This window comes from Columba livia, chromosome 5 (genome assembly GCF_036013475.1).
Source record: "Columba livia isolate bColLiv1 breed racing homer chromosome 5, bColLiv1.pat.W.v2, whole genome shotgun sequence".
NCBI lineage: Eukaryota > Metazoa > Chordata > Aves > Columbiformes > Columbidae > Columba > Columba livia.
This window is the reverse complement of record NC_088606.1, coordinates 22145389-22159892: the sequence shown is the minus strand read 5'-3', so window position 1 is coordinate 22159892 and position 14504 is coordinate 22145389. Positions and strand designations below refer to the sequence as shown.

The 14504-nt window shown below is 39.7% G+C and overlaps 1 long non-coding RNA gene across 3 annotated transcripts in view; it reads left to right on the top strand.

The window, feature by feature from the left end:
* The first annotated feature begins 446 nt into the window (after positions 1-446).
* LOC110358782 (uncharacterized) overlaps positions 447-14504 on the top strand; it is a 93956-nt gene continuing 79898 nt past the window's right edge. For all 3 annotated transcript variants that reach the window (XR_010472846.1, XR_010472845.1, XR_010472844.1), the window contains exon 1: positions 447-1464. This is a non-coding gene — a long non-coding RNA (uncharacterized LOC110358782). The remainder of the gene's footprint in view (positions 1465-14504) is intronic.

The window sequence follows — 14504 nt, the reverse complement described above, 5'->3', positions numbered from 1 at the left end:
GACTATTTGTGGCATTACTTTTAATTGCCTTTGTAAGAAGCATTTTTTAACCTGTTGGCAAACATTTGAAAAGCTCAGTCAGTCTAGGGGGAAAAGAGATTTCTGTGTGTGGCTATTGCCTAATGTACAAACCATTTGTTCCCTGAATAGAAGTTTATAATTAAAACAAATTAGAAAGTGGCTGGGAGATTTTTATGAGGAAAGAAGTATATATGGATGGGTTGGTTTTCCGAACATGAGGTTTTTTGTGGTTTCTTTGTAATAGCTGAATTTCCCCTTCTGGTTTACAGTGCTGTGTATGCAATTATTTATAAGATAGTGGAGTATGATAGGTAGAGCATTCCAGCATTAAGAAACCACTCAAAACCCACACAAAGAAACCTCAGGATTTATATTACATGCCTGCTTTGCTTTAATCCCAACCTTGATTATGAAACTCAGAATGATCAGAAATGCAAAAGAAGCTATGCTAATGATATATGAGTAAATTAACAGAAGCATATTTAATCTGATAGCCAGAGATGACAAATTTTGTTCTACCTTTTTCAAAATTATCCTTTACGCAATAATTGTAAATGCTCAATTTGTTCTTCATAAACTCTGCATGAGGAAAAAGATGCATAGAATAGGAATGTATCACCGGGGTCAGTGAATCCAGTCCTATACAGCTCCATAGGAGACAGTTAATCTATAAAGGTCTAGGGAGCAATCCTGCCTCAAGCCCACCCACTTCACAACAGACTACATAAGCTGTACATCCAGAGGGAACAAAAGCTGTAACCCCAATGTGCTCTCCATTATGCAGTATCAGGGAAATATGAGCGATATACCCCATGGCCACAGTTCCTTCCTCATAACTTAAAAGAAGGCTGACCACTTGATTTTTTTTTTTTTTTTGACAAGAACTATTAAAAATGTTAAAATTTCTTCCTAAATACCCTTTGAAATATTTAAAAATATTTTTAATTAGGTCTTTTTGCCCCCATGACAATGTTCTTCCCATGAGTTGCCTGCAACACACTCCCACACTCTTCCTGTGTCCTTAGGAGTTAGCACACCTTTCAGCTGGCCTTTTGCCACACTCTTTGGTTCTGGCTTAGCCAGTCTCACACACTCAGTGTGAGCTTTACATTTCCTTCCCCCTCCATGTTCCTGCCTGTTGCATGTATATCTCAAATATTTGCTACACAGCTGCTGTGGCCACTCTTCCTCGTTTGACACTGTGTAAGAGGTGGTTGGTTCTGTCCTCTGCTCTCCAGATCCACCTGGCACTGGTGATCCTGGTGGAGGAAGAGAGCTGTGATGCCTGCAGCTCCGGGGGAGCGTTTTCTCCTTGGTGTCCCTTGGGAAAGCGCACGCCCTCCTGCTGCGTACAGCTTTGTCCTCCCCACCACAGCGTGACTCCATGTACAGATTTCTTCCAAATGCATCACCCAGGGTGTGGAGGAACATGCCAGGAGTAAAGTAAGTCCAAATTTCAACCGAGCCCCATGCACCAGTGCCTTTGGGGTGGCTGTGACTTTGGAGCCTTACCCTGCAACTGCTGAGGGAAGTGTTTTATATGCCTGCAAAAATGTGCAGGCTGGAAAGCTGCGTCTCAGGATCGCCTTTTGTGAACAGTTGTTGCTCTAATAACTGCTTCTTTCTTTTACTGTCATCTTGGGATGATTCTTATTTCTTGAGGGACTACCTGGTGTTTGGACACAAAGGTGATTTTTTGTTTAAGTTGCCTGTTTTTCAGTGGGCATGTGAGTGTGTAAATGTGGTGCATGTGTCTATTTATTCTCTGCTTTACCAGAGGATGTGGCATTGGAAAGGGCCAGAAATATTTTTCTTCTTTTAAAAGGCAAAATGTGATAGAAAGGTCAGCACTGGAAGAATATGTTCCCTTCATTAGACTTATTTCATGGTGTCTGCATGGTCACTTTGGGAGCCAGAATTAATTGTTGGATACTGTTCTGTGCATTTTAATATCAGGGTGAATGTTTTGCTATGTGGAACTTGTAGAAATCATAAAACCTAATGATGCTAAATAAAAAAAGCCCAATTTCCAACAACCTCATTACATACCAAGCCAACAGAATGAACAAACATATGCGTAGAATAAACATAGAATAAAGCCTAGAAATGCACTGGCGTTCAGAACAAAGCAAAATACTGTTCAAACACAGAAGATTGCTGAAGCTCTTGGAACTGACTTTAAAAAGACAAAGCCAAGAAAACATGCAGCTAAAAAGTAAAAAGCAGGCTAAAACCATCAGATACTTCAGAAGAAGACTACAGCACTCCTTTGCTAATATTAAATACCAGGTTTGTTAATCTGAGAATCTATATTTTCTTCATTATGCACAGAGAAGTAGCAGGTTGAATAGTGAGCAAAGACTCTTTCTTTTGTTGCAATTAGCTTTCATTTTTATGTATTCATGCACTGCCACCATTACTTTAGGCTTTTTATGTATGAAAAATGGCTGGTAGTCAGAGAAGAATATTCCTACAAGCTCTGTGGGATCCTGTGCCTTTTACAGAGTGGAGGTACAGCAGATACTGTGATCCTGGAAACCCAGGAGCAGCAATTGCAGTCCTGGAGGTCACTGGGAGCTGGAAGCTGCTGCGAGCAAGATGTGTGTGTCAGCAGCACCTTCCTCTGTGTGAGGATGCTGGTTTCCGTCAGGCTCCCAGCAGCTGCCTGGTGTGGCACTGCGAGGGCTGCAGAGGACCTGCCTTTTGCAAAGGCTGGAGAGAGCAACTCAGGTGATCACCAGGATTTTGCCCCTCCAAGAGGCAGGCATGTATAATCGTGAAGCCCACAGGATAGTTGCAAGAGTGTAAAATCATTGGCTTGTAGCATGTATGTGAAGCAAAGTTTCCTGCCGAAGCTCTGCACCTATTCCGAGTGTGTTATTGCATTCATTTCTTAGAATTTATGCTTTTCTATTCTGACCTGTTCCATACTATGCAAAGAGGCCTCTGCACTTCCACTGACTGATTAGAAGTGAACTGGGTAGCATCAGAATTTTTAAGATGAGTAACAACATGAGAAGAACTTAAAGCCAATATCATGACTCATGTTAAATGGCTGAAACACTTGTTTGGTCTTCAGAATTGTCTGCTGACTCCCCTTTGGGAACTGGTTACCTGCAGGCATGGGACAGGGACAATGCATCTGCTGCTTCAGAGAAAGGAAACAGCTTGGGGTGTCCCTATCCTTGTTCTCAGCTTTGATGTCCAGATCAGAGGCATTAATGGGTTGCTATAGCCTGTAAATAGATAAGGTCTTGGCCTTATTTGTGTCTCTTAAAAACTGTTTCAGTGTAGTATTAAGAAATAACATTACTTTTATGTGATTAATTATTTAGAGGCACTTCTGTACATGCAGGTAAAATCTGTTATTTTGGCCAGTTCTCTGTGCTGTGGTTCAGTGGGTCTCACTGAAGGATGTTGCTCCTCATGGTGTGAAATAAGGCTGGTCCTTAGCAATGGTGTGATGTCTCTGGCCTCTGTGTTGTTGCTATGGTAGGTTATCGAGGGAAATCAACCTGAAGGACATACAGGAACATGAATCTGAAGTAAAGCCCAGTTTCTTTTCTGGTTTTCTTCACCTCTCTAAGTTTGTTTGTTTTTGTTTTTTTGTTTTTTTTTTCCCTCTCCTTTCCCTGAGTGCGGCTCTGCAACCCCCTGCTCTTGTCAGGAGAACTGGGGCAGAGACAAACTACTGAGTGATCTGAGTGAGGACTGAAACTAGTTTTGTTATTGATTAAATATGGTTCATATAAGAAACGATTCTTCAGCGTGGATTATTTGTGGCTGGGATGTCAGTAAAGACTACAAAGCAATGCATTAAGAAGACTGTATGCCATCCTGTTCAGAAAAGCTTGGATGGCTGATGACACCATCTGGTTTTGGCTACATAAAGGAATGGAAAACCTTTCTATGGCTGTCAGCTGACACACAGACTTTTCAACATTCTTCTGCCAAAAAGAAAAAAAAAAAGCAACAATTTGCCTTTGTGTGAGTTTTTTTTTGCTTATTGTTGTGTTGTGTTTGTTGCCTTCTCATTTCAGGGCAGAATGTTTTAGCATCTCCTGTTACTTGAATATACGGCATGATCTCTCATTGGGATGCCTGGTCATAGTATACCTGACCAGACACTCAGATTCAGTATTTTGGTCTCACTGGCACACTCTAATAAATGTGGAAGCTGAACTGTTCCTAGGAGAGAAGCATTTCTTGAACACCTGAAGAACTGTTCTTATTATAGAGGGATTTATTTAATACTACCTCTGCAACTTCTTATGTGAGCTCGGATAATTTCTTCAGCCTTTTTGCCCTTCACTTTCCATTTATAAAATTAGCATGGCTAATTTGTCTGCTAGGAGGTGGATGAGCAAATACCAGTGATGCTGCTGGGAATCTTCTGGCATTAACTGAGCTCCAAAATATGATGCTAAACAGTTTTTCCTTGCTTTTTTCCTTCCTTGTATTTTTAAACTTTAAGATCTCCCAGGATTCTCTCTTATCATATAAATACTTGATATAGTAGATCTCCAGCTTGATTAGACCCCTGGGGATTATACCGATAACAAGACATTAATATATTGCAAGGAAAGGAGAGGAAGATTCAAAAGTCCCTCTGTGTTTGTTTATGATGTGAGCTGTCTATTAAACTCTCCCCCACACACACCCAAACCCTGACATGCACACACCTAAAATTCTGCTCTTGACAAGTCTCTGGCTCTCCTGTTGCTGTCACTCAGAGTTTTGTCACTGACTCCTGGCACAGCTGGAATAAGGTCTATCTGGGCATGGGGAGAGGAGCGTGTGGCAACACTGACTCTGCCTCATCTCTCATCCCTCCTTATATTTTCTTTCACCTCAGCCCCAGAGGAAAGGTTCCTTCACAAGCCCTTTGCTCACAGGAGGCACCTCAGTTGCCAGCTCTTAATGCTTACATGAAGAGAAGATTTGTTGATGTGAAACACATGCAAAATTCAGCAGACATTATAAAATATTGAACAAATCTACATGAGAAAGACAGGCATACAGAATTTCCCCCTGTTTCTCAGTTCCTTAGTTCTCCCTCTGTGTTTTTGGCTCATCTTGTTTCAAGGTAGCACAATGGTATTTACCGATTTTACAACATTATTTATGTTTTCAGATCTTACTTTGGAGGAATTGCTATTGATGCTTGGATTTAATTAGCATAGGACTAGCTTAATAAAAATTCAATTACAAGCTGTTCATTGTTCCTTGGGAAACATTAAGATCTATTATCAATATCTCCAAAACTGATTAGTTTAAAACTGGCACTTTTCAGAATTAAACTGGGAAACTGGTTTGTTTATTTTTAGGGTGTAATTATGTTGAGTAGGTTTTTTACTTGAATTCAACTGCCTCAATTCAGAGCCATATTTCCATTATATACCATTATACACATATTGATATGCATACTCTAAAAGAAACCCTATATTCTTTCCTGGAATCCAGTGTGTGGCTGTGAATGATGAATTATGTTTCCAGAATGGTTGTAAACAAGAAGGTAAATGGGAGCTCAAATTGATTTTTATAATCGAATTTCAGTAAAAATATGGAATGACGATAATTCATTCTGTGCCATGGAGAATTTAATTCCTGCTGTAAGAATAGGAATTACAACAATCTTGTTTTGTTGGGAATATCTGAAAGGATGAATTTGTTCTTATGTAAATATCATAAAACTTTAAAATTGAGGGTCATTACCTAGATGTGCTACTGTGTGAGTGCTACCTGGTTACACCTTTTCAGAGCCCTACCTTGTTTTTGACTGTGCCTGGAGCCATTACTGCCTTTGTATTATCAAAAGTTGACACAAGTGTTTAAAGTATATTTGCAAAACTTTCCTCAAATGTTTATCTTCCTTCTCTCATCCATGCCTTACAGTTAGGTTTTAAAACTAGAGATTCTTTTCTTCATCCCTATTGTCCCCTTTTCCCTGTTTTTTTTTGCTAGTGGAAGCAAACAACTGAATGCTTTCCTTTCTGTTTATCTTTTTTCCTTCTTTCTTAGTGGCATTTCAAGACTTAAACCTCTGAAAAGCTTTACTGTCAAAAAAGGGTATAGAAAAGTGATAACAAAGCGATGAAACAAAGTCTGAATGCTATTTAATCTGTTGCATTCAACCACAAATAGGAGTGCAAGAAAAATGTTGGATGGGGAGGAAGGATAAAAAAAAAGAAATTCTGTTGAAGCACATTTTGTTAGTTTTTGGTGGAAAACTGGGCAGGAAATTTTCTCTTTTGAGGATATGAGAATGTTTGGGGAATTTTTAACGTAAATACTTGGCTCTTCCCCCATTCTCTTATAATTTGGGACTCCAGGTTATGTTTTAGCCTTTTCAGAACCTCAGTGAAAGAGAAGACAGAGCCCTAAAGGCCTTTTGTCTATTGCTTAATATATAGGAATTGCTGGTCTGTTTTCTCTTCTGTTAAACTAGTGAATATCATATATGAAGTTTTAACACATGGGGACATAGAGAGAACTTATTTAGCTTACCAGAGCCCAGCTCTGCTGCATGGGATGATGGGCTCTGACAGCAGTTTGTCATTGGAAGCCACCACTTACTGTACCCACTACCACAGACAGCAAAAATATGAAGAGCAGTGCCAGCAGGTTTCTGGGCACTCTGTCTTCCTGACATTACTCATTAAATAAAGCATATTTTCTCACAATTGGTCAATTACTGCTGTTAACAAATGGATTATTATCACATTAACCTGCATTAATAGACAGTCTTGTCTGCTAACTGCTGGAGAGAAGCAATTTCTCAAGCATGATAGATTTCAGTAATCATGTTAGGTAATGACAGGTACAATTTTCTGTACTGGAAAAATGGGGAGGATTTTCAGAGACCTGATTGTGACAGGTGTCTGGCAGTACTTGTGGCAGGCCCAGGCACATACATGTGGCATTATTCTTTATTCAAAGTTGTCTGTTGCTCACAGGGCTTTCTGGAGTATTGTTGGACAAAAAATTTGTTGTTAATGGACCAAGGAAAAGGTTGATCTGAGAGCTTTAGGAACTGATGGCTGTTTCCTGAAGATTACAGATACTCAAGTCTTCTCAAGATCCATGTTGAGAAGTTTTATCTCAGTCTGGATGGGATTTGGAGAGTAGGAGGCTATATTTGATGTCGTACTTGATGCTTAATAATAATATTTAGTATTTGGAAATGATTCAGGATTCTTGAGCAACTGCCAAGCTACAGTGCTCACTGAAGAGAATCAAGGTACCAAAACAGGGAGACAGACAAAGAACCACTTGGCTGGAAACCACCCGGTACCTCAAAAGCTGTTGTTGATATTTCTAATCAAACCACATCTTCTTCGTTTTCCCTGTTGACAGCTCCATAATTCTGAAGTGGGTGACAAGGCCAGTGTCTGTGAGGATGAGGTCCTGGTGTATACTTCATGGTGTGGAGAGCAAGGAGAACAAAGAAAGAGAATTCAAAGCTCCCCTGAATACTGTAGTGACAGACAAGGTGTGGCAAGGATTCCTGCCCCAAAACCATACTTGCTTTAAACACTGCTTTCAGTGGTGTGCCTTTGTGGTGTGGGGAGAGCCTCACACCAGACATGCTGCTCTGCATGCACCCGTGTGGAAATGTGCACTAGCTGATATGCAAGAACAGAGAGTTCTTGCAGAAGAGGAGTAAGAATGAAGTCTGTGTTTTCCATTGCCCTATCTCGTCACCCAACCAGAAATATGCTTAGTTATAAAAGTCGTGCTCTACACTTCATGATGCAATGAGAATTGGGACTGTGAGTGTGGCACAGGGTATGAAAATTAGTACCCAAAGCCAGCTGAAGGTTCCCAGTTGCTTTTGCAGAGCTGGTGAGCAGTGAGTATGTTACCTCCTCCTCAGCACTCCGGAAAGAAAGTTCAAATCCATTCCCATCTAGTTGGTGAAGTAAGTAACAATAATATAAGAGAGATGATCTATAGCATTCATTTTAATAACATTTCCCTTCTCTCAAAAGGATTTTTTGAGTCTGTGAAAGAGTCAAGATACTATGCAAATAGTTTAAAAAGTAGCATTCTCATGAATATAAAATAATTTCCTAGATGCTGAAGAGTCATTGTGAGGCCAAGGACAGTAGTCTGTGATGTTCTTCATCAGACTACACTGTGCCATTTGCTTTGCTTGGGTGCTGTGTCAAGGCTTTAGTCTGCTGATTGCATCAGTACAAGGGAAGGACTCCCCATATTTTACCTCCACTTTATGCATTTATGTATTCCTAGCAGAGAATAGATTGTAGAATTTTAAGAGTGCCCAAATATCTTCAGATGACAAGCTCAAGGATTTTACCTCCTTAATAATTCATGTGCCTTTAAAACTCCCAGAGGTATCCCCATGCCATAGGTTTCTGTAGGTAATGGTGTTTACATTAATATTTACTGAGTGGAGTATTTTTCACCTGCCTCTCTGTGTTGCTCTGGATGGTACTTAGCAACTGTTCCTCCCTAGCCTAGGCTGCTTCCCTTGTAAAACTTAATCTCAATGAAAGACAACCCTACCTCATTAATACTAAGCATGACCTTCCTGCTAATTACCAGCCTTAGCAAAGGGTTAAGTGTCATGCTATTTTACTTTTATAGCTGGCTATAGTTTTTCTCGTTGGACTCATTAGCACCAACTGCCTTTGAAAATGCCTTTCAATTAATACAATTTTCACATATTTTTTCACCCTCCAATTAAGTTGGAAAGGGTCATGATAAGGAAAAATTGTTGTGCAATGGGAATTGTGGAATTTGGAACCACCAAATAAATCAGCACAGCTTATTTCCCAGTAAAGACTATTTGTATTAACTTTCAATTTAATTAAATTAATTGTTCAACTAGGTAAGAATTTTACAGAGCTCAATGTTGTTATTAAGTGGTGTTTCTGCTGTATGTAGAAAGTGTGGAATATGCAAACACATGGGCACTCTTTCACGTTTTAAGTGACAGCTGCAGCTGGTGCTGGATGAAATAGTTTAGAAGGTGAGAGGACAATGGAGAATAATTTTGAAATAATTTTCAGGGACTTCATGACTTTGATTTTGCACATTTCTGGACCTGGAATATTCTGCCATGTTCTAAGAACCCTCATTATGGAGATGGCCATGATGGCCTGAAACACTTTCTGAATATGGTTATTCCAAAGAGATTCTGCATTCCTCTCCATACTTACCTTGCATGGTTATACATCCCTGTTTTTCTCCTTGCTAACACACAGAGAAGATGGACTTATGTTGAAAAACATTCCCCAAGAGATGACTGTAGATAGAGGGTGAATAACTTTCTTAACAGCATAGTGAAGCGGTCAGAGGCCTCTCACAGCCTTTCTGTGCAGCAGCTTGACTGTGATAGGATGGAGGAGATGGGTAAACAGCATTATGTCAGTGGGTGGAAGGAGATATTAATACACTTCTAAGAAAAGATCATGAAAGAGGTGCCTGGATCCTGAAATAGTGGGCTGGTGTGCCAGCCCCAAAATGTGAATCTTGATTTACTGCAGCAAATGAAGATTCTTAGTATTGTGAATCCTCATGGAAATTCATCTCATAAAAAACACACTGTATTTTTTATTCTCTAGAAAGCCTTAGGGATTTGAGGCCTCTAGAAATTGAAGCTTTAAGAAAAGCATAAAATACCAATAGATGCATGATGCAGTAATTAGACAGTAAAAGCGCAAGATACAAAACAACTTTTCTTCCAACTGCCTTACAAGCCAGTCTTATCAGAACACAGATTATTTTAAATATATTTTGCTTCTTTTAAGGGGAATAATTCTTTTGTTTTGGGTTATCTGTCACAGTTATAGCTTTCAGGATGTCCTGACTTCAGCTGGGATAGAGTTAATTTTCTTCCTACTGTCTGGTATAGTGCTGTGTTTTGGATTTAGTATGAGAATAATGTTGATGACACACTGATGTTTCAGTTGTTGTTAAGCAGTCAAGGACTTTTCAGCTTCTCATACTGGCCTGCCAATGAGAAGGTGGGGAGTGCACAAATGGTTGGAAGGGGACACAGCCAGGACAGCTGACCCCAACTGGCCAAAGGGATATTCCATACCATATGATGTTGTGCTCAGTATATAAAGCTGGAGAAAGAAGAAGGAAGGGGATGGACATTCAGAGTGATGGAGTTTGCCTTCCCAAGTAACTGTTATATGTGATGCAGCCCTGCTGTCCTGGAGACAGCTGAACATCTGCCTGCTGATGGGAAGTAGTGAATGAATTCTTTGTTTTGCTTTGCTTGCATGTGAGACTTTTGCTTTACCTATTAAACTGTCTTCATCTCAACCCATGAGTTTTCTCATTTTTACCCTTCTCATTCTCACTCACATCCCACGTCAGGGAGAGTGAGCAAGCAGCTGCATGGTGCTTAGTTGCTGCGTGAGTCTCAATGTAACTTAATGCATGTATCTTGTATTGTAAATGAGATCAACACATTGAATGGGGAGGAAATAAAGACTGAAGCTGTTAATTTATCTGGCCAGGACATCAGGCATCAAAGTCTGGGACACAGCTTCTAGAAAACATTTTTTGACATCATCTTACCTGTTTGAGTCAGTACATAATCCAGTGGAAAAGGATCATGCAGACAAGTCAGTGTCATTCTAGATCTACAGATGGCAGCTGCTGAGAGAAACTAAGCCTGGCTAAGCAAACTCTTGGAGGCACTTGTGATACTGACTGGGTTTTTGTGGTTTCTGCCTTTAATCAGTTTGTTTTTCTCTTGAGGTTTGCAGTCTCCATTTCTTCCTGCAGATTACATCATCTGAACACACGAGATTCCTATAGACCTCACTGCTAAGGTGAGTGTACTTAATGCTGCTTACTGAAGAGAGAAAGATCTCCCCCACTGTTGGCTGAGGTTACTTACTCCATGCCCACTTGGCAGGAAGGATACGTGGAACAGAACTCTGCAGGTCACATTCTCCCAGTACTAAGGAGCCTTATTTCTAAGAAGATAATTTATAGAGCTGTTTAGAGATCTACAGCATTTCCCCGGCCACAGACAATGACTCACGCAGAGCTGCTTTAACAGAAAAATATTTGTAATAATCGACATGTAGTGGTTTTCCTTCACAAGAAATAATGAGCAAGAATTCAGTGCAACTCTTTATAACAGCCATGAGAGGGACTTCTTTGACCACTATGGCAGTTTGGGATATAAGTCAATCCAGTTAATGTTCCAGAAAACAGATAATAAGGATTTCAAGTGTGCTGTCACCAAATCATTGAAGTTAGCAGACGATCATCAGTCTCAATTTCACTGTACTCTGAGTGGTGAGTAGTGTGAAGTCTTTTATTGGGAGGGACCCAAACTGCTCAGCTGCACACCACAGCCCCTCAGCTGCAGAAATACCCTTGCAGTTACAGGTCAGAGCCTGCTCTTTGAGAACAGATGAATTTGTGTTCTTCCAAACATTCAAATTTCATGTTTCTGTGGTGTTTGATAGAAACATCTGTCCCACCTTGGGTTCTGGTGGCTCTAATGAGGAACACAGCAAATGTAGTATTGATTCCAGTTCAGTCCTTTCCCTGCTTACACTCAAGAGTATCTTTTAGTAAGAGAAACACTAAATCTCTAGCATATGTGCAACTGTAAACTGATTTCTATACAGCAACTAGTTGTTAACTCCTTATATTTGGACATATATTTTTAATTATGTTTAAGGGGGCACTGACAGAAGGTTGTTTGCATGGTGAGAGGCTCCTGATCACAGGACTGAGATGGGCAGTCACTGCATTTGGCCCAGGCTGGATGTGAGGGAGCACCTGCCTACTTGATGGTACATTGGTTGGGAAGCTGTTGAGAAGTTAGTGTGGAACAATGTGGGAGAGGTGAGGCACACCCAAACAAGGGCAAAGAGCAGGTGCTTGGGTCTTTGAAGTCCCATCACAAAATGTTTGTCATATATTATCTCCATTTTTTCTGGTACTCCTATCAATTTCTAATTGTTCCAGAACCTCTCTGTTTTGAAGATAAGAATGTCTGTATTTGTTGCTGGCTTGTATGTATTTTTATTAGGTTTTTGTTTTAGTTTTAGCATAAATAATTAATTTTCCTCCTCTTTATATTTATAGAGAGCAGTCATACCCTCCATCAGCCCACACTATACTTTGGCAAACAGTTACCATTTCTTAAAATAACTGCTCATTTCCCTTCAGGAACACTCTTTGTTCCAGTTTAAATTATTTTTTCTTGGACAAGAATAAGTAGAATCACATTATTCTGCTGTTGCCTTGTACAATGCAATTGTATACCATTCAGTTTCACTGGAGATACTTTACCTTGTACATATCCTGAAACTAAGTTTGTCATTCTCAGAGTCACATTTCTTGATATCTACAGTGATCAGTGATGAGCTAACACTTCTTGACTGTTGTACTCTTTTGTTTGTTTGTTTGTTTGTCAGTGATGATTCCCCATTTTGTAGCAGAACTGTAGTTCTGGCACAAAGCCTGGAAGCACATCTCTGTTCAATGCTTTTGGAACTTAAAACCAGCAAGGTTTTTCTAGGTTAAAAAAAAAAAAAGGCTTTAGTCTTACAGTTCAGAACCACATCCTATCTTCTTCACGGTAAGTGATGATTTTTCATGAGACCATATTGAATGCTTTCCTTAAATGGATTAGATTTTACCTAATATCCCTAGAAAATCAGTCACCTTAACAAATATGATTCCATTATCCTTCACTGTGTTTTATATTTACCAGTATTCATTCTTTCATATTTTTGCTGATTGGGCCTTGTAGTTGCCAGTATCACTTTCCCCCATCTATTAAATAAAGCCACCACATGTCTGATTCCTGACTTGTATGTCTCTGCCTCTCATTTGACATTAACCAAATTTGTTTATTCATATCACTGTTTGTTGCGTTAGTGCCCTCTCCATCTTTTCTAAACAGCCCATCCTATTCACTGAAAAGTCTGGTCATGTTTACTGTGCTTTTATGTTTTCCTTCATGTTTACAACCATCCAGTTTCATGTCCTACATCAGGACTTGCAGTTCTTCCTTCCCGTTGTTGCCTTTATTCTTTGTGATCAATCCCACAGCTGTTTGACTTGGTTCTGCATTTTATATTGTCACACACTAATGGTGTCACCTGCCTGGGCACTGCTCCCATCTGGCATCCTTCTGGCCCTTGCTCATCTCTGTGCAAAAAGCCATTGAGCTAATTAAGGACCCAGACCTTCAACTGATCTTCTGCAGAGCCTTTCTTCTCTGCATGGTCAGTTAAAATGAATATGCTATTCAGAGAATCTCTCACCCTTTATGTTTAAAAGTTTCTGAAGTAGATCAGTTTCTCTGATTCCTTCATGGCTCATTTCTGTGAGTAATTCTTGCTCTGAAGCTTATTCACAGTCAGTGGGTTCATGTGTGTTGTGTTCAGAAGCCCAGATGGTTCATCTGTGATTCAGGTGACTTTGTGTTTTTATCCCTTATATTGGTAGCAGAAACCAAATTTCAGTGCAAACACTAGTGATGGTAAATTATAATTTTAATTTGAAGTAGTTCATGATATTGACTAGAAATAGCTGCTTTCATGACTAGATCTGATAGGAAACTTATTCATGGCAATATTTCCAAATGATAGGTGTGATGGAAAGAAATAAATGTAAAAATCCAAATAGTATGTCTGGATTATTTTTCTTTTGGATTTTTTTTCTATTTCTAATTAATGAAGATAAGAGATTCGGCACTGAGAACCATATACTTCTACTCTTGGCTTCAAAACCTTCTGGGAAGCAATGTGTGTGTGGGGGGGAAATAAATGGAAAACTACTATCTTTAAAGTAACATATGGTAATATTTTGCCAAACAAATCTACGCAAATACTACCAATCCCAGTCTACTCCAGAAATGCAGAATTGCTGACAAAACACACTGTCTTTGGCTCAGAAAACACAGAATACTGTTCAGGAAGGTAAAGTTGATAATAATGGAAAGGGTTGTTGTAGAGAGCAAAGGGATTGTATGTACCTGCAAGAATGCTGCAAGTACATGGACGAGACAAACAGTACTGGGTCTTTCATTTTTCTGCTTGACATAGCCCTGCATTTCTTTGCAGAGAGCCGTTGGGCTTTGCAAGCAGTTAAGCAAATTCTGCCCTTGGTTGTTGGATAGAGTGATGGAGTGATGGAGTGAAGTCTTAAAATCACTTCACCTGAAGTGCAGCCAAGCAGCAGACGGGACAGAATCGCTGCTCCACATGTGTGCTGGCCAACCCTCTGCCTGCCCCCAAATCTCTTAAACCACCTCTTTCGTTAGGATAAAATATGGGATGATATTATAATAATTTCTCCCTGGTTCTTTGCATTGTTGTTTTTTAATCTAAGTTCTTGTATTGTAAAGACCAGAATTGCAATGATATGAACCGTGTTAGCTTTTTAAAAAACAAGAAGGCTGACAATACAATATAGTGGCTAAAATTTTAAAGCAAATGTGACAGGAGAAAGGCTCCTACTTTCTCAAT